Source organism: Hylobates moloch, unplaced genomic scaffold, assembly GCF_009828535.3.
Source record: "Hylobates moloch isolate HMO894 unplaced genomic scaffold, HMol_V3 SCAFFOLD_5, whole genome shotgun sequence".
NCBI lineage: Eukaryota > Metazoa > Chordata > Mammalia > Primates > Hylobatidae > Hylobates > Hylobates moloch.
Genome location: NW_026652280.1, coordinates 18943619 through 18963898, shown reverse-complemented (window position 1 = coordinate 18963898; position 20280 = coordinate 18943619). Strand labels below are relative to the sequence as shown.

Below are 20280 nucleotides of genomic sequence, written 5' to 3'. Positions count from 1 at the left end.
TACCACTATACAATATATCCATGTAACAAAACTGACCATTTATCCCTTAAGATTATACACATAAAATTTTTAAAAAGAAAAAACGTTGTAACAATTTAATATCATGCACTGATAAAAGAAATACTTGTATGAAATTTCTGACCTCCAAAAATATACAACTATTATGTTGCTGACATAAGTTTAATATCAAATTTATATTAATATTTAATTTTAAGAAATTGAAATCCTCTTACCAAATTGAGTATTTCCCAGATAGTCTTGAGAGGTGAAGCCGGCCAGGCTTCTGAGTCGGGTGGGGACTTGGAGAACTTTTCTGTCTAGCTAAAGGATTGTAAATGCACCAATCAGTTTTCTGTGTCTAGCTAAAGGTTAATAAACACACCAGTCAGCACTCTGTGTCTAGCTAATTGGGTAGGGGACTTGGAGAACTTTTCTGTCTAGCTAAAGGATTGTAAATGCTCCAATCAGCGCTCTGTGTCTAGCTAAAAGTTTGTAAATGCACCAATCAGCACTCTGTGTCTAGCTAATCAGGTGGGGTGGAGAAATTTTCTGTCTAGCTAAAGAATTGTAAATGCACCAATCAGTGCTCTGTTTCTAGCTAAAGGTTTGTAAACACACCAATCAGCACTCTGTAAAAACGGACCAATCAGCATTCTGTAAAATGGACCAATCAGTACTCTGTAAAATGGACCAATCAGTGCCCTGTAAAATGGACCAAGCCACAGGATGTGGGCAGGGCCAAATAAGGGAATAAAAGCTGGCCACCCAAGCCAGCAGTGGCAACGCACTCAAGTCCCCTTCCATACTATGGAAGCTTTGTTCTTTTGCTCTTCACGATAAATCTTGCTGCTGCTCACTCTTTGGGTCCACACTACTTTTATGAGCTGTAACACTCACCACAAAAGTCTGCAGCTTCACTCCTGAAGCCAGCGAGACCAGGAACCCACCAGGAGGAATGAACGACTCTGGACGCACCACCTTTAAGAGCTGTAACACTCACTGCGAAGGTCTGCAGCTTCACTCCTGAAGCCAGCAAGACCATGAACCCACTGGGAGGAATGAACAACTCTGGACAAACCATCTTTAAGAACTGTAGCACTCAGAGCAAGGGTCCGCGGCTTCATTCTTGAAGTCATTAAGACCAAGGACCCACCAGAAGGAATGAATTCCGGACAGATTTTGGTGATCCAGATGAGACTATCCCTTATCGCCAAGTGGTGAGTACCATCGGACCCCTTTTGCTTGCTATTCTGTCCTATTTTTCCTTAGAATTCAGGAGATAAACACTGGGGACCTGTCAGCCAGTTAAAAGCGACTACTGCGGCCACCGGACTAAAGACACAGGTGTCAGGCTTTCTGGGAGAGACATCTCTAACAAGCCCTGACTCTTCAGAGTTGGGAGCATTGGTTTGCCTGGAACTAGCTTCCGCTTTTCCTGTACTTCTGGGCTGAGCCAAGGGTCAACAGAGAGGAAAGCCATTCAGCTCCAGGGTCCTGATGGCAAGTTGGTTGACCCCACGGCCATGAGCAGAACTCTCAAAGTCATGTCGCCCAAGCGAGACTCGCCTATCTATCCTATCTATCCTGACCCTTGCCTCCTGGGTCCTAATACCTGTCAGACAAACTTCCTCTTGCCTCTCTTTTCCAAGGCTAGTCCCACTTCTAAAAACCACTCCCTGTCTTTGGTGCTTTTCTAGTTTCTCCTATAAGAATGATTTCTAGTATAAACTCCAGGACTCTATTCCCTTCTTTTGGCATCCAGAGTCACCAATCAGAAAGACATAATTTTTGCCCAAATCCCCATCGTAGGGGAGAACTATCTGGAATTTTATTTTCCCTCCTCAGACAAGCAGGAGCAGGCCTAACAAAAGCTATTTCTGAAGCTAGGATATGGGGATCTTCAGAAATTGTATCCTTCCTATTCATATAAGTGAGGACTTATATGAAAAGGCACCACTCTTCCAACTCTGGAGATCCCTTCCCTCCCTCAGGGTATGGCCCTCCACTTCATTTTTGGGGTATAACATCTTTATAGGACACAGATAAGGTCCCAGTACTAACAGGAGAATGCTTAGGACTCTAACAGGTTTTCGAGGATGCATTGGTAAGGGCCACTAAATCCAATTTTTCTCGATCCTCTTTGTGGTCTAGGAGGACAGGCAAGGGTACAGGTTTTCGAGAATGTGTCGGTAAGGGCCACTAAATCTGACCTTCCTCAGTCCTCCATGTGGTCTAGGGGGAAAACTGGTGTTTCTGCTGCTTCATCAGTGAGTGCAACTATTCTGATCAGCAGGGTCCAGGGACCATTGCGGGTTCTTGGGCAAGAGGTGTTTCTGCTGCCGCATCAGTGAGTGCAACTATTCCAATCAGCAGGGTCCATGGACCATTGCGGGTTCTTGGGCAGGGGGAAAAACAAACAAAGCAAAACTGCAGGCAGTTTTGTCTTTCAGATAGGAAACACTCAGGCATCAACAGGCTCACCCTTGAAATGCATCCTAAGCCATTGTGACCAATTTGACCCACAAACCCTGAAAAGGAGGCAGCTCATTTTTTTTTCTGCACCACGGCCTGGTCCCAATATTCTCTCTCTGATGGGGAAAAATGGCCACCTGAGGGAAATATAAATTACAATACTATCCTGCAGATTGACCTTTTCTGTAAGAGGGAGGGCAAATGGAGTGAAATACCTTATGTCCAAGCTTTCTTTTAATTGACGGAGAATACACAACTATGCAAAGCTTGCAGTTTACATCCTACAAGAGGACCTTTCAGCTTACCCCCATATCCTAGCCTCCCTATAGCTCCCCTTCCTATTAATGATAAGCCTCCTCTAATCTCCCCTGCCCAGAAGGAAATAAGCAAAGAAATCTCCAAAGGACCACAAAAACCCCCGGGGCTATCGGTTACGTCCCCTTCCAGCTGTAGGGGGAGGGGAATTTGGCCCAACCCGATGAATGTCCCTTTCTCCCTCTCTGATTTAAAGCAGATCAAGGCAGACCTGGGGAAGTTTTCAGATGATCCTGATAGGTACATAGATGTCCTACAGGGTCTAGGGAAAACCTTTGATCTCACTTGGAGAGATGTCATGCTATTCGTAGATCAAGCCTTGGCCTTTAATGAAAAGAATGTGGCTTTAGCTGCAGCCCAAGAGTTTGGAGATATGTGGTATCTTAGTAAAGTAAATGATAAGATGACAGCCAAAGAAAGGGACAAATTCCCTACCAGTCAGCAAGCCATCCCCAGTATGGATCCCCACTAGGACCTCGACTCAGATCATGGGGACTGGAGTAGTAAACATCTGCTGACCTGTGCTCTAGAAAGACTAAGGAGAATTAGGAAAAAGCCCATGAATTATTCAATGATGTCCACCATAACTCAGGGAAAGGAAGAAAATCCTTCTGCCTTCCTTGAGCGGCTATGGGAGCACTTAAGAAAATATAGTCCCTTGTCGCCTGACTCACTTGAGGGTCAATTGATCCTAAAAGATAAGTTTATTACCCAGTCAGCTGCATATCTCAGAATAAAGCTCCAAAAGTGAGCCCTGGGCCCTGAACAAAATCTGGAGGCATTATTAAACCTGGCAACTTTGCTGTTCCATAATAGGGACCAAGAAGAACAGGCCCAAAAGGAAAAGTGAGATCAGAGAAAGGCCGCAGCCTTAGTCATGGCCCTCGGACAAACAAACCTTGTGGTTCAGAGAGGACAGAAAATGGAGCAGGCCAATAGCCCAGCAGGGCTTGTTATCAGTGCGGTTTACAAAGACACTTTAGAAAAGATTGTCCAATGAGAAACAGGCCACCCCCTCGTCCATGTCCACTATGCCGAGGCAATCATTGAAAGGCACACTGCCCCAGAATGCAATGGTTCTCTGGGCCAGAAGCCCCCAACCAGATGACCCAACAAAAGGAGTGAGGGTGCCCAAGGCAAGTGCCAGTTCATGTCATCACCCTCACTGAGCCCCGGGTATGCTTAACCATTGAAGGCCAGGAAGTTGACTTCCTCCTGGACACTGGCACAGCCTTCTCAGTGTTAATCTCCTGTCCTGGACTACTGTCCTCAAGGTCCATTACCATCTGAGGAATCCCAGGACAGCCTATAACCAGGTATTTCTCCCACTTCCTCAGTTGTAACTGGGAGACTTTGCTCTTTTCACATGCCTTTCTTGTTATGCCTGAAAGTCCATACCCTTATTAGGGAGGGATATATTAGCCAAAGCTGGAGCTGTTATCTACATGAATATAGGGAGCAAGTTACCCATTTGTTGTCCCCTGTTTTAGGAGGGAATCAACCCTGAAGTCTGGGCATTGGAAGGAACAAACTCAAGCTCCAGCCTTAAGCCTTCCCACAGGACGAAACTTTTCTTTATATGTCACAGAGAGAGCAGGAAGAGCTCTTGGGGTCCTTACTCAGACTTGTGGGACAACCCCACTACCAGTGGCATACCTAAGTAAGGAAATTGATGTAGTAGTGAAAGGCTGGCCTCACTGTTTAAGGGTGGTTGCGGCTGTGGCTGTCTTAGTGTCAGAGGCTGTCAAAATAATACAAGGAAAGGATCTCACTGTCTGAACTACACATGATGTAAGTGGCATACTAGGTGCCAAAGGAAGTTTATGGCTATCAGACAACCACCTACTTAGATACCAGGTGCTACTACTTGAGGGACTGGTACTTCAAATACATACATGCGTGGCCCTCAACCCTGCCACTTTTCTCCCAGAGGATGGGGAACCACTCAAGCATGACTGCCACCAAATTATAGTCCAGACTTATGCCGCCCGACATGATCTCTTAGAAGTCCCCTTAGCTAATCCTGACCTTAACCTATATACCGATGGAAGTTCAGTTGTGGAGAATGGGATATGAAGGGCAGGTTATGCCATAGTTAATGATGTAAACATACTTGAAAGTAAGCCTCTTCCCCCAGGGACCAGCGCCCAATTGGCAGAACCAATGGCACTTATCAGAGCCTTAGAACTGGGAAAGGGAAAAAGAATAAATATGTATACAGATAGCAAGTATGCTTATCTAATTCTATATGCCCATGCTGCAATATGGAAAGAAAGGGAGTTCTTAACCTCTGGAGGAACCCCCATTAAATACCACATGGAAACCATGGAGTTATTGCACTCATGCAAAAACCCAAGGAGATGGCAGTCTCACACTGCCGAAGCCATCAAAAAGGGGAAGGAGAGGGGAGAACAGCAGCATAAGAGGGTGGCAGAGGCAGAGAAAGACCGGCAGAAAGGAAAGAGAGAGAGAGAGAGACAGAAAGTCAAAAGACAAGGAAAGAGAGGAAGAGACAAAGGAGTCAAAGAGAAAGGGACAGAAGTAGTAAAGAAAAAAACAGTGTACCCTATTCTTTTAAAAGTTAGGGTAAATTTAAAACCTGTAATTGATAATTGAAGGTCTTCTCTGTAACTCTATAACACTCCAATACCACCTTGTTGTCAGTGTAAACAGAGCGGAGCCCAAAAGCACTGAGGCCACTGACAACCCTCAGCCTTCCTATCAAAAATCCTTAACCCAGCAGGTTTCCTAACAGGGGATCTAAACCTTAATTAATTACCATACAAAGGTCTGACCAGATCTAGGAGGAACTCCCTTCAGGACAGGACCATAGATGGTTCCCCCGGCGATTAGGAAAAAAGACACAATGGGTATTCAGTAAATGATAAGGAAACTCTTGTAAAAGCAGAGTAAGGAAAATTGCCTAATAATTGGTCTGCTCAAATGTGCGAGCTGTATGCACTCAGCCAAACCTTAAAGTACTTACAGAATCAGGAAGGAGCCATCTATACCAAATCTAAGTTAACATGGACTGAACGAAGTCTTATTAATAGCAAAGAATAATTGAAATCCCAAACTTACAAGGTTTTCAACAAAAGTAAAGTTTGCTAAAAATTAACTGTGTAAACATATATTATCTTAACTTCTAATCTGGTGGAAATCAGACCCTATCAGTACCCCTCAAAGCTCAAGTCCGTCAGCGCAGAGCCATACAACTAATATGCCTACTTATAGGGTTAGGAATGGCTACTGCTACAGGAACTGGAATAGCCAGTTTATCTACTTCATTATCCTACTACCACACATTCTCAAAGGATTTCTCAGACAGTTTGCAAGAAATAACAAAATCTACCCTTACTCTAGAATCCCAAATAGACTCTTTGGCAGCAATGACTCTCCAAAACCGCTGAGGCCTAGACCTCCTCACTACTGAGAAAGGAGTACTCTGCACCTTCTTAGGGGAAGAGTGTTGTTTTTACACTAACCAGTCAGGGATAGTACAAGATGCCCCCAGCGTTTAGAGGAAAAGGCTTCTGAAATCAGATAACACCTTTCAAACTCTTATACCAACCTCTGGAGTTGGGCAACATGGCTTCTCCCCTTTCTAGGTCCCGTAACAGCCATTTTGCTATTACTCACCTTTGGGCCTTGTATTTTTAACCTTCTTGTCAAATTTGTTTCCTCTAGAATTGAGGCCATCAAGCTACAGATGGTCTTGCAAATGGAAACCCAAATGAGTTCAACTAACAACTTCTACCAAGGACCCCTGGACCAACCCGCTGGCCCTTCCACTGGCCTAAAGAGTTCCCCTCTGGAGGACAATACAACTGCAGGGCCCCTTCTTCACCCTTATCCAGCAGGAAGTAGCTAGAGCGGTCATCAGCCAAATTCCCAACAGCAGTTGGAGTGTCCTGTTTAGAGGAGGATTGAGAGGTGAAGCTGGCTGGGCTTCTGGGTCGGGTGGGGACTTGGAGAACTTTTCTGTCTAGCTAAAGTATTGTAAATGCACCAGTGCTCTGTGTCTAGCTAAAGGTTTGTAAATGCACCAGTCGGCGCTCTGTGTCTAGCTAATTGGGTAGGGGACTTGGAGAACTTTTCTGTCTAGCTAAAGGAGTGTAAATGCACCAATCAGGGCTCTGTGTCTAGCTAAAGGTTTGTAAATGTACCAATCAGCACTCTATAAAAACAGACCAATCAGCATGCTGTAAAATGGACCAATCAGCAGTCTGTAAAATGGACCAATCAGCGCTCTGTAAAATGGACCAATCTGCAGGATGTGGGCAGGGCCAAATAAGGGAATAAAAGCTGGCCACCGGAGCCAATAGCGACAACCCACTGGGGTCTCCTTCCATGCTGTGGAAGTTTTGTTCTTTCTCTCTTCACAATAAATCTTGCTGTTGCTCACTCTTTGGGTCTGCACTACCTTTATGAGCTGTAACACTCACTGCGAAGGTCTGCACCTTCACCCATAAAACATAGAAAATAAGGTAACTGGCAAAAAAAAGGTCCTCAAAACAGACTCAAAAAATTAAATTTTTTTTTTTTTTTTTTTTTTTTTTTTTTTTTTTGCCCAGGCTGGAGTGCAATGCTGCGATCACGGCTCACTGCAACCTCAACCTCCCGGGTTCAAGTGATTCTCCAGCTTCAGCCTCCTGAGTAGCTGGGATTACAGGCATCTGCCACCGTGCCCGGCTAATTCTGTATTTTTTAGTAGAGACGGGGTTTCTCCATTTTGGTCATGCTGGTCTCCAACTCCTGACCGCAGGTGATCCACCCGCCTCAATGTCCCAAAGTGCTAGGATTACAGGCTGTGAGTCACCGCGCCTGGCCGTTATTTTTTATAATAAAATTCAAAGAAAAAACGAATGCCGGTAATTTTTTAAAGTATCTTACCATAATTTTTCTCAAGAAGAAAATAAAATTAGAAGTAAAAAACGTGGTACTGGGCTGGCCAGGTCGGACCCAGGGTGGCAGGGGTCCAGCCGGACCACCCCCTAATGCCAGTGGGATCTCTGGCGCCCCTCTGGTCAGCGGGGTCCCAGCAGGGGAGGAGCTGCGAGACAACACTGGACACTGGAGTGGGCCCCCAGCCCGTGCCCAAGGCTTGGAACAGGGGCAGGGATCTGGCAGCACCGGGCCTGAGCCGCCTCCACCCCCAGCCCTCACGGACTCTGGGCACTCCAGACCTGGGGTGGTGGTGAGGTTCATTGATTGAGTGATGGTGGCCGAGTTGCAAGCAAACGGGTTTCATCACCTTAAACGGTTTCGAACAAAATTTCGAACAAATGAAGCCGTATTTGCTTTAAAAGAAGGACAACCCATCGTGTGAACTATAGAGTTTGTGGACAGATTTATACTGGGTTCATAGTGGCCTCATGCACGCAGACTCCTGCGAGTTCCCCAAGTTCTTAGAGGACTGCCTTGCCTTTTGATCTGGTAGTTGCAAAGTTCCATAAAGAATGGCCCGTGTGGATAAGCACAAAGTTAAGAGACAGCGAGTGCACCGAATTTGTGAAGGTATCCGCCACCAGGTCACGAACGGCCCCCTGCCCTCCACTCCTGCCCCGGGTGGCGCTGCTGGACTGTGCAACTGCACCGTGGAGATGCCCATCCCAAAGGACCTGGCCACCATGGCCTTCTGTGATACGCACTCCACGCAGGAGATCCACGAGAAGATTTTACATGAAGCCATGGCGCCATGAGGTACCACACCATCACCCTCGCCAGGGAGGACCTGAAGAAGTTCAAGGCCCTGGGAGTGATCGTGGGGATAGGCAGTGGCTACGACAACATGGACATCAAGGTTGCCAGCGAGCTTGAGATTACTGTGTGCAACATCCCGTCCGCAGCTGTGGAAGAGACAGCCAACTCAACCATCTGCCACATCCTCATTCTGTCCCGGAGGAACACGTGGCTGTACCTGGCATGGCCGGAAGGCACGTGTGTTAGAGCATGGGGCAGATTCGAGAGGTGGCCTCGGGAGGGGCTCACATCGGTGGGGAGACGCTGGGGCCTCATCGGCTTTGCTAGCACGGGGCAGGCGGTTGCAGTTGGAGCCAAGGCCTTTGGATTCAGCGTCATATATTATGATCCTTACTTGCAGGATGGGATAGAGCGGTCCCTGGGCGTGCAGAGGGTCTACACCCTGCAGGATTTGCTGTGTCAAAGTGACTGCATCTCTTTGCACTGCAAGCTCAACAGACATAACCACCACCTCATCAGTGACTATGACTATAAACCAGATAAGTCAGGAAGCATTCTTTGTGAATGCAGCCCGTGGTGCCCTGGTGGACGAGAAAGCCTTAGCATAGGCCCTCAATGATGGCAAGATAAGAGGGCAGCTTTCGACGTGCACCAGTCGGAGCCCTTTAGCTTTGCTCATGGTTCCTTGAAGGATGCCTGGAATGTCATCTGCACTCCTCACACTGCCCCCCCATCCAGGCGTCGCTGGAGATGAGGGAGGTGACGGCCACCAAGATCCACGAAACCATCACAGGTCGCATCCCAGAAAGCTTAAGAAACTGTGTGAACAGGGAATTCTTTGTCACATCAGCGCCTTGGTCAGTAATAGACCAGCAAGCAATTCATCCCGAGCTCAATGGTGCCACATACAGATATCTGCCAGGCATCGTGGGCGTGGCTCCAGGCATCATGGGCGTGGCTCCAGGAGGACTTCCCGCAGCCATGGAAGGGATCATCCCTGGAGGCATCTCAGTGACTCACAACCTTCCCACAGTGGCACATCCTTCCCAAGCTCCCACTCCCAACCAGCCCACAAAACACGGGGACAATCGAGAGCACCCCAACGAGCAAAAGCAGAGAATGCCGGAAGGTAATCATTCAGATCCACTTGCGGCCAAGAGACAGTGAAAAATTGATGAACTCAGAAAACAAATCTGACGGTCTTTTTAACTGATTCTGGACATATGCATTATTGATGTTGCAGTGTTAAAACTACAAGAGCTAGAAAATTGGATGTCGTCTGCTTACGGAAGCGCTGAAAGAATAGGATGTGATTTATTGACGACCTACTTCTGTCATTGTGTGTTAAGTTTTTCACCTTAATCACCAAGAATACACAGAGCTTTTTCCTTCATCAGTCCTTTGGCCACAGCAGGTCCTGAACACCCTGCTCTAGAATGCTGCATCAAGAGTTCAAACATGAAAATAAAAAATACTAAGAGGAAATCCCCATCCGTCTACAGGAGCTGGTTACCTCTTTTTGCTAAGAGGAAGATCACATGACTACAAAATGGGGAGAAAACTGCCCGTGGTAGACACCTGCAGCATAGGATTGAAGACAGTACAGGCTTCTGTACAGAGAAGTCTCTCACACCTGAACTGCATACTGAGCAGGCAAGTTGGTTTAAGTTCAGTAAAACCTTCTGATGATGTGAAAAAAAAGTATTAAGTTTCACAAGCTGTTTGTACTCAGATATACTTTCTCAGTTTCAGATCCTCTGCTATTTTACTGAGTGGAAAGTCTTGAGCTAAAAGGGTTCAAGAAGAATAATATTGCATTTCCTTGTCTCAGGAAACACTTTTTATGGTAACTTGTCAGGTTATCTATAAATAAACCCACTTTTTTTTAGACATTAATAAAGCCTTCTTTTCTTCACGTGGTATTTTACACAAGAACACTTCGGAGGTATTAGATGTGATTGATTTTAACAAATCCTATTAGATTTGTATCAACTAGTTACATGTTCGATTCAAGGTCCTTCGTGGATCACTGTCTTTTTATTTAAAAAGATGGCCTATTTTGAGCCTTTGTATAGGTACATTCCTATATTAGCGACAAAAGAAAAACTTTAAAATTGTTCGAAACAGAAAAATAATGGCTATCAGAAGTATGTTTTGTTTTAGTGTGAGTTACCATTACTATACTTGTTTATTTTATAGGTGGACATTTAGCACTCAGTGCAGTTTTCAATAAAAAATAACTGAAGTTGGTTAAGTAACTTTATTGCCCTGCCAAGAGGAACATGCATCAGGTCCTGGTGGTTTTACAGATGGGTTTTATACACCCTGAAGGAAAAGATAATCCCAACTTGATAGAAACTATACTTTAAAACAGCATGTAAAAAAAGAAAAGCTTGCAATCCATTTTATGTATGTATTCTGTTTCAATAAAACCAGAATAAGGCCAGGCACAGTGGCTCACGCCTTTAATTCCAGCACTTTGGGAGGCCAAGGCAGGTGGATCACCCAAGGTCAGGAGTTTGAGACCAGCCTGACCAACAGGGTGAAACCCCATTTCTACTGAAAAAAAATACAAAAATTAGCAAGGCGTGGTGGCAGGTGCCCATAGTCCCAGCTACTCGGGAGGCTGTGACAGGAGAATTGCTTGAAACCCAGAGACGGAGGTTGCAGTAAGCCGAGATGGCACCACTGCACTGCAACCTTGGTGACAGAGTGAGACTATGTCAAAAAAAATAAAATAAAATAAAAATAAAAACAGTAATATTAAATTATATTTAATACCGCACTCCTGTGTGGACATTGAGGCATATAATTCAAATCATAGTTAGCAGATTACACTCAAACAAGACTCAATATCTATAATAGAGTGTTCCTTTAATCAACCTAGGAATTCAAAGCAATTTCAATCAAATTATCAACAGGTGTTCTTAGTTTACTTTTTGAAACTTTACAATTTTATTTCAAACTTCTTACAAGGGAGCTACCAGAAATAGTCAAGTCATTTTGAAGTATAAAGAAGAATAACTTGCCCTATAGAATAATAAAATTTACCATAAAACTCAAATAATCCAGATACTGGGATATTGGCACAATAGTAGATCAATAAATCTCTAGATGACTAGAACTGAAAGTGAGAATGCACATATATAATAAAGTGAAAATGTGGACAGGCAAGATACACATAAGTTTTAGGATTAACAATTTCCTTCTTGAGAAGGAAGGTGAGTAGTGGGTAAATATTTCAAAGGATATTTTTAATAGCATATGGAATGTTATATTTCTTTAAGTAATCTTAAGTAAATATGAAAAAATTAAGGATTATTTATCTGCATGATGGGTGAATGGATATTTGTTAAATATTTTCTTCATGATATTGAAATATTTCACAATACAAATTAAAAACTCATTTATTACACTGGTAGTAACAGAAATTGAATTTTAGACTCTCCTCGGCCTTCAAGTATCTCTGTAAACTTCACTGTCTAAATATTACTTTTATCATTTATAAAATACAGCTGTCAGAATAGATCTGTAGTTTAAAACCATGGTCCATGCCCTGAATCACAAATGACAATGTTCCTGTTTGTTCCAACCTATGTAATTTCCAGGAATTTCAATGGGCCTTGACTTTTAGCTGTATTTATCAGTCAGCCTTTATTTGTCGAATAAGTAACTACAGTTAACTCCCCTTGCTTATTCCTCCAAGAAGGAGGCAATTATCATGCCGTCTTCAATGTAATGCACTAACTGGTCCTTAATGGTTATCATTTCCAAGTTTATCCTCATCTAATTACAGCAACATGCCCATAACTTCACATATCCCTTTGGGAAAACAGCAAATGTATACTGGATTCCATTCAAAACATTGCAAACAGAGCCTGGCTAGACTGCAATTCTATATTGAAAGGAAAGCATTAGCTAGGCCTGTAAAGACATGCCAGTCCCTCCTTGATTCTCTCACCCTTCCTGTACAGTCTTTTCTATATACAATACAGCTGAAGCAAATGAGGATACCATCTTGTTTAACCCTCTACTCAACTTCCAGAGTGTCTGCTTTGCATAATGACCAGTTAGGACTATTAAAAGGGGATTTAGTGGGAAATAATACTCCTACTATAACCATTCTCTTAACCAGAGGAGTGATCTCTTGTTGCCATCCAGGTAAGTTGTTACTTAGCATGATCAATTAAAACTAGGAAAAGGACAGGCTTAGACAATATCCCTGATGTAAAGAATAAAGACAACATGACCATTCACTCATTATATCCATTCCAGTATTGCATTTTAGTAAAGCTGCTGAGACTTCAGGGTAATCACTCCAGTTATTTGTAATGCAACCCAATTTGGAAGTCAACCCATTCTTTAACCTCCTCCTATACAGCATTTCCATAAGCTCCTTTCGTCATTGGGCCTTTCATAGCACCATCCTTATTCCCCCATGGATTACTGTACCTTGAGCTGTACCATACCTTGCAGAATTAAAGTGCTTTGCATACCACTCACTTTCCACTTCACTCAAATTGTTACTTAAGACCCAAGATTCCCCACCAGGAACTGGACAACTGGGTGAGCATATCATGGGCTCTCAATCCTTTACAGATTCTATTACTTTAATTGAGGGTAAAATCAGCCCTGGTTCAAATATTTTTTTCATTCTAAACCTCAATCCTTACAAATTAACTTGAATTCCTCAAGGCCTTGGAGTGTAAGGAGAATGGATCATGTCATCTCCATTTAAGGGTGCTGAGTTTTTTTCTGGCAGGCTCTTCAGTTACTGGGGTTACATTTGAGCTTGTCAGGCTTGGTTTTATTCTTCACTATGGTAATCAATTTCGGTTTCTAACTTAATCCTTAGGCATATATCCTTATTTTGGAGCTTGATCCTTCGTTTTAACACCTTTCCTTTGTGGAGTCTCAATAGAATGTCCAAGGTGCTCAGCCGGGCTGCTTCACTCTTCCTGGGCTGGGAGTCACAGACCCTGGGAGCCTCACAGCAATAGCTCACTGTTAAGCCTCACAGGATCTCTGCCAGCAGACCACAACCCAGCCCAGGAGACCTGCTGAGAATCCACACTCAGACTTCCCCAGTCTCCCTCTGTGCAACTGCCTCTTCTCTGATATACCGGTTTCCCAAATCCCAGCTCCTTCAGCAGTCAGTGCTTCAACTGTGTCATCTCAGTTCAGCAAGACCCCATTGACTTGAGCTGCACCTCCTGGCAATGTGCCCTGAAAGTGCCCAGGCAGAAAGGGTGATCAATGTGGTTCATACATTGTTTTCTCTTAAAGAGCATGGTTTTGCACTGCCTTTTGTTCGATGCGAGAAAACCGTTGTCTCATATGTTATCCAGTTTTATAGTCCCTCGTGACGGGAGGGCAAGAACAGTACCTGTCACTCTGTCAGGCTAGAAGTGGACATCTGACCGTCTTTTTCCAGTGTGATTTTTTTTAAGTAGCCCAAATTCAGTATATTTTCATGAAAGTGCCAGTAGATGTCAGCAAAAGGCAAGGCAGTGATACATGAACTTTTTGTAGTGGATGTCAAAACTTCAATTAGCAAAGTCAGAGTTCAGTCAAACATCTCAATTTTCTACATGTAATGACTCCACCTATAATTCTGTTTAGGGGGTGGTGGGTGGGGTTGGATAGCTGGAAGTGAAAAGAAGAATCTGATCTGCCAGATTAACAATTGACCTGCAAGTCACTCAATTGCTCTGACCTGTCGCACCGGGCCCTGTGAATTCAAACCCAGAGGACTATTCACAGAAAAAAAAAAAAAAATGCTAAGCAGTGATTTCTTTAGTTCCATCTTGAAGGGGACAGTACCCTATTACACCAGATTTCTGAATAAAGTGGTGGCCTGCAGCTGTGCCCCCAAGACTGACTAAACCTTAGACAGGCATGTTCCTGTCTCTAGCCTGACCTTCTCTTGCTTACATTTAATTTATGAAACATGTGAGTTCTTTTTCTGCCCCTTTGAGATATAAATCTTTTAAAAATTTTCTTGCCAGTTTTATATTGCAGGACTTTCTCAAAAACTTGGGACCATTCCTTTGAAATGTAATCATAAGGGAAGATAGCTCCTTCATCTCCCAGTTTCTGTCAGAGGAGAGAAGCCTAACTTCAGTGGACACCAAGCTGTAAAACTGCCTTCTGCCATGAAGATATGGAAATGTTTATTTTTCATTTGAGTAACACCAATTAGCAAACATAGATGCCCTATAATCTTCCTACTCCACCTCTTAAAGAGTCTCCAGCCCTTTGTTTCAGCAGAAGTGAGCTCAAACTGAGTTTTGGACTTTCTCTCGTATTGCCATAGCCTTGAATAGTCTTCCTTTACCTGTTTGTGCAACTTTGGCTCTAGCATACAAAACTGGATTTAAAAATCTTTAAGTTATCCTTTGCAAAAAAAAGTGTGGTATTCAGCATACTTAATATTACGCAGGTGTTCAAGATAGGCTCTGAGTTTTTGAATGCGAAGTATTTGTGTATGTGAAAATGTATGAATTCCTTGTTCCTGCAAAAAATTTCTGTGACTATAATAATGGTTGATCAGACCAGTGAATATACTAAAAGCTATTAAATTGTACACTTTAAATGGTAAATTGTACTATAACTCACACAATGGGTGGGTTCATCCACCCAATTACCACACCCAAGAAAGATGTAACAAGAATTTATTACTTGCAACAAGTAAGGAGGACATGGAAATAATTCCCCAAAGCAGTACCTCTCCAAACAAAGGTGGAAGCTGGGCTTTTACTGGGCTAATAGCTGAATCATTGCATGTAGAGGTACAGTAAAGACAGTGCAGGTGCAGCAGTTGCTGATCATGCTTCTACATATGTCCTGTGGATAGACATGGTAAATAAGCTCCTCCTTGGGCTGAGTTTTTAAAATGGTAATGAGGAGGATTCATCAAAGGTTTATCTCCTACTTAGGCATCTCTGAATCCAACTGGTTTTTGTTTTGCTGAGGTTGGGCTTCTTCCTAGGAATTTTTGAAACAACAAAAACTTAAGGTGCAACAGTTACAAATGGGTTATTCTTCATACGGTGTAACCGAAAATGGGGACCCTGGGTTACAATATGATATGTGAATTATATCTCAATGAATCCGTCTTGCCTGTAACCCCAGCACTTTGGGAGGCCAAGGTGGGTGGATCACGAGGTCAAGAGATCAAGACCATCCTGGCCAACATGGTGAAACCCCGTCTCTACTGAAAATACAAAAATTAGCTGGGTGTGGTGGTGCATGCCTATGGTCCCAGTTACTCTGGAGGCCAAGTCAGGAGAATCACTTGAGCCCAGGAGGCGGAGATTGCGGTGAGCCAAGATCGCACCACTGCACTCCAGCCTGGTGACAGAGTGCCAAAAAAATAAAAAATAAAGAATGGTAGAAAGTGTAGAGTCCTGGTAAAATAAGTAAGCAACAAAAAGGAAGTGGAGCCAGGTGGTGAACAATTGTTCTGAGAGATGGCTAACACAAACAACTTGCTGGCACATCCTGTTCCCAAATATCTCACTCCACATACAGCCTCAGCAGCACTAACTGATCTGTATGAACCCTTCCAGCATGACCCTATAAAACTTCCCTCCAGCCCGTCTCCTTGCAGACAGCCCCTTCTCTGCTGTGCTGCCCATTGCACTCTCACAACATATCTTGATACTTTCTCTAATAAACCTGCCTTTCTTTACACATAACTGTCTTGGTAAATTCTTTTACTGCCCACAGTGCTGGCCCCTGCCAGTTGTATCCGAAACATGAAGCGTTTAAGAAGTGTGGTGATTGTTAGCTAAACTAAAGCCTACAAAATGCAAAGAAGGAATTTTTTTAGTGGTAATAAAATTCATAGTTTGTGTTGTTATTTCACACATTAAAGGATTCCTTTGTCTTTTAGATGTTTCAAATGCTTTCAAAACATTGTTTAGATAATTATACAACTCATAAAACAGTGGTTTGTGAAAATTAAAAATGACTAAAATTAAATTAATTATGCATGCTAAGGAAGTTTGCTTACTAAGCAATTCTTTAAAGTACATTGTGTTTTTAAAAACTGAAAAAAAGTCATAACTTTAGCAGCTTCTCAACAGGATTCTTGAACTCCCCAGAACCACTGATCAACTTGAGCAAAAATTATATTTTCTTCTTAATAATTGCTAGATGTATGTGGCTTTAAAATATATCTTTGCTAAAAGCTATGGACATTTCATTGACTCCATGCTGTGAAAGCAGTGTTATTGTACACTGTGAGTCTAGTAGTAGAAATCATTTGTTATACACAAGATTTCATAATAACCACCTTATAATACAGCATTCCTCCATGTGTAATAAAACCAAAATATAGCTATTTTCTTATAAAGTATTTGTTAAAAGCAACTGGAAAAAAGCAAAAGTGTGCAGTGAGTCTATCATATGTGAAATTGCTCTTAAATTTTTACTTTGAAATCAAAGTTTTAATGGTTATATATTAATTTATTCACTAAACCCTGTGTACAGCAGAAGCTATTGTGTTACTATTTTACTTTGAACTGAATAGTATTCTAAAATGATTTTCACCACCTTAACCATGTAACACTTATGCCATAAAATGAATCTGGATGAATTTATTATATTCCTTTTTCTAATTGTAAGTAAAGACAGTACTCTTGTGATTTTTTACGAATACAAATATATATATACACACACACACGTATATATGTGTGTATGTATATACATGCATAAATATGCAGTGTATATAAATATATATGCATATATATCCAGATATACATTTAAATATAAACATATGTATGTACCTTAACTTAGATACATCTTTCTATGACTACTTTTTGTCGACTCATTTGTTTGTTACCTAATCATGATGAATAAAATGTGGCTAAATTGTTCTTAAGGAATTTTTCTATTTAAAATCTTTAAAAAATAATTATTAATGTTTTGTTACAGAACACTTAAGGATAAAGACTCTAGATATAAAACTGCTAATCCATAGAAAATATATACCTATCTTAAGCACAAAACTTTAAGATTTTAATATCTTCCCATAAATACCTAAGCAGTTAATGAAATCATACTTGAAAACAATATGAGTTTAAGAACACGATATTTCCTTAAATCAGTTACAATGATGTAACCATCTATTTAAATAAATAAAACCAAAATATTCTCTTTTCATCCATACTGAGTTCTATTCTCAGGGTCACAAAACTGACAAATTGACTTTGAGAACTGTGTTGAACAAGCTAGTGGACAATTACTACTTAAAGAGGACAACTGATTCTGTTTGGATGAAGACGACAGTTCTACCAGTCATTTGTACAAATAGTAAAAGAATGTGAGAATAAAAATATTAACTACAACTTGATAAAGGCTGTTCTTTAAATTTCCAATAGTCAATTCCATATAACCAGCTATTAAAAGCCATGTTCATTTAATGTCTCAAGGGCTATAAAACATTTTAAAATTTCAAAAGTGCATTTTATTGAAATAAAATATTGTATTAGAGAAAAAATTAAAAAAACAATGTGTTGATATTGTGTAAGGCAGTTGACGTTTTAAGGGCAGGTGGTAGGTAACTCTAAATAAAAGGAGAAAATTCTGCTACTTCATATACATTGCAAATCCAGGTTTAATCAACTTCCACAAAACCACTTTACCTTATGTATTAACATATGAAATATGTACATTATATATGAAAGTAAGTTGATTATTTAGATTAACATAAAAAATAAGAAATGTGATGCAGGTTTAAATGCTTATAGGTTTCTAATAATAGCTTGAAGATAAACCATGAAAATAACCTGCTAGGTTGTATTCAAAATTCTGACTGATATTTAGGTTGAAATGATAATTACAAAATAGTTTAGCACTCTCCCACTCAATTGTGTCAAGATTAATTTTACTCCAAAGTTGGGCATTGTTTCCAGCCACTCTGCCTGTTGGCATTTATTCAGAGTGATGGTAAGCTGACTGCTGACTATTGGCACATCTAAAAAACATGAAAACTCAAACACTCCAAATGCAACATTAATGTATATGGTATATGTATAATTTTCTGTCATTTGGCACATAAGCTTAAAAAGTTTGTATGATTACCTCAGTTTCAACTAAATTTAAGACTTAGTTTGACCCACAAGTTATCCAACATTCTTATAACCAATGATCTCTACTCCCATTCTACCAACTCTCTCAAAGTCTCTTTGGTCTGTGGCGCTCACCTTTTTGTTCATTAAAGCCCTCACGGAGAGACACATGCATAAACATCCTATCATCCGACCCTTCTCAAAGCCTTTCTAGAGATCCTTCCAGTTGGCATCAGGAGACTCTGGCTATCATGGACTCTACCCATTCTTACTATTACTGGTGTGTTTGAACAGTAGATATTTCTTTCATTCTTTGGTTAGCTTCCCATTCTTTAGTTCGTTTTTCATCTATCAGATTGAGGAGCAAATTTGGTTTTCTTCTTCAGATTTGTTAATTAGCTGAACCTTATATATAGTTCTTGCATCAGAAACACATTTTCTTCTCTGGCGTTCTCCAGGTCAATACGTACACTTTCATTAATTATCTGCATATATACTGGACAAAGCTTTAAATGAGGTACAATCTGTTTTCCAAATTTTGCCCTGAGAAAATGGCAACCTCTACTTTAATTAGATGTAATTTTTTTTTGCAATCTTTTGTGTCTGTTAAATAGATCTGAACCTGACTTCTACAAATTCTCAAATTTTTCAACATTTATTTCTTCCATGAAGGAGGCAAATTTAACTTTTCAAAAAGCATTTTCCTACATCTAAATAAATTAAAAGAATATCATCTCTGACAGTCCTTGAAATTCCTGTGATGAGTAGAGGAAATTTTATGAAATTCACTGGTGTAGAGCTGAACACCTGCTTTAAAAAGGAGTGGGAATTAAACAGTTGGAACAAATGGACACAGGGAGGGGAACATCACACACAGAGGCCTATCACGGGGTAAAAGGCAAGGGGAGGGAGAGCATTAGGACAAATACCTGATGCAAGTGGGGCTTAAAACCTAGATGACGGGTTGATAGGTGCAGCAAACCACCATGGCACATGTATACCTATGTGACAAACCTGCATGTTCTGCACATGTATCCCAGAACTTAAAGTAAAATAAAAAATAAAAATATAAAAGGGGATTTAGTTTACTTCATACTAACATATGTTCCTTGTACATCACTTTGCTTAAATTTCTCTGATATCTATAGCAGAGCATATGAAAATAACCTGTAGTAATAGCATTTTAACATTGCAGCATCTGGGGACCTGCATGCACAGGAGACTATAACTTGCTTTTATATCTTATATTATTGCCTTTTCTACATGAATGGTACAAGTTTTTTGAATATTTAACTTAAAAGGGCTCACTTTTCACAAACTGTTAAAATGTTAAGAGATCTATTTATTGACATGAGAGATAGATATAAGCTTGTGTTCCATTTGTGGTAATTCATTGAACTATAGGCTTCTATTGTGTGCACTTTTCTATATGATTGCTTTACCTCCATTAAAAAATAAGAAAAAATACTATTTTCAGCTATTATGTAGTAGTTTATATCAGCCTAACAATGCTACACATCTACCAGGAGCAATAAGAAAACCTGGGTAAAATACAACAAAACATATTTTTGGAGGCATTGTGGAGCTGCTAAGGCAGCCTGAAATTCAGAAGTCACGCTTCAGGAGAGAACAGAATCTCACTGAAATGATATTAAAATTAGCAATCCACTTTTACCCTTGGACCATTTGGTGATTCTTGGAATGGATTGAATGG

At 41.4% G+C, this 20280-nt stretch overlaps 2 pseudogenes; both read left to right on the top strand.

Annotated features, from left to right (window-relative positions):
• The window catches only part of LOC116467774 (glutamate decarboxylase 1-like), a 51841-nt pseudogene extending 43839 nt beyond the window's left edge, over nucleotides 1-8002 (top strand).
• Nucleotides 8003-8246: 244 nt separating this feature from the next.
• Nucleotides 8247-9657, top strand: LOC116467773 (C-terminal-binding protein 2-like; annotated as a pseudogene).
• The last annotated feature ends 10623 nt before the right edge of the window (nucleotides 9658-20280 follow it).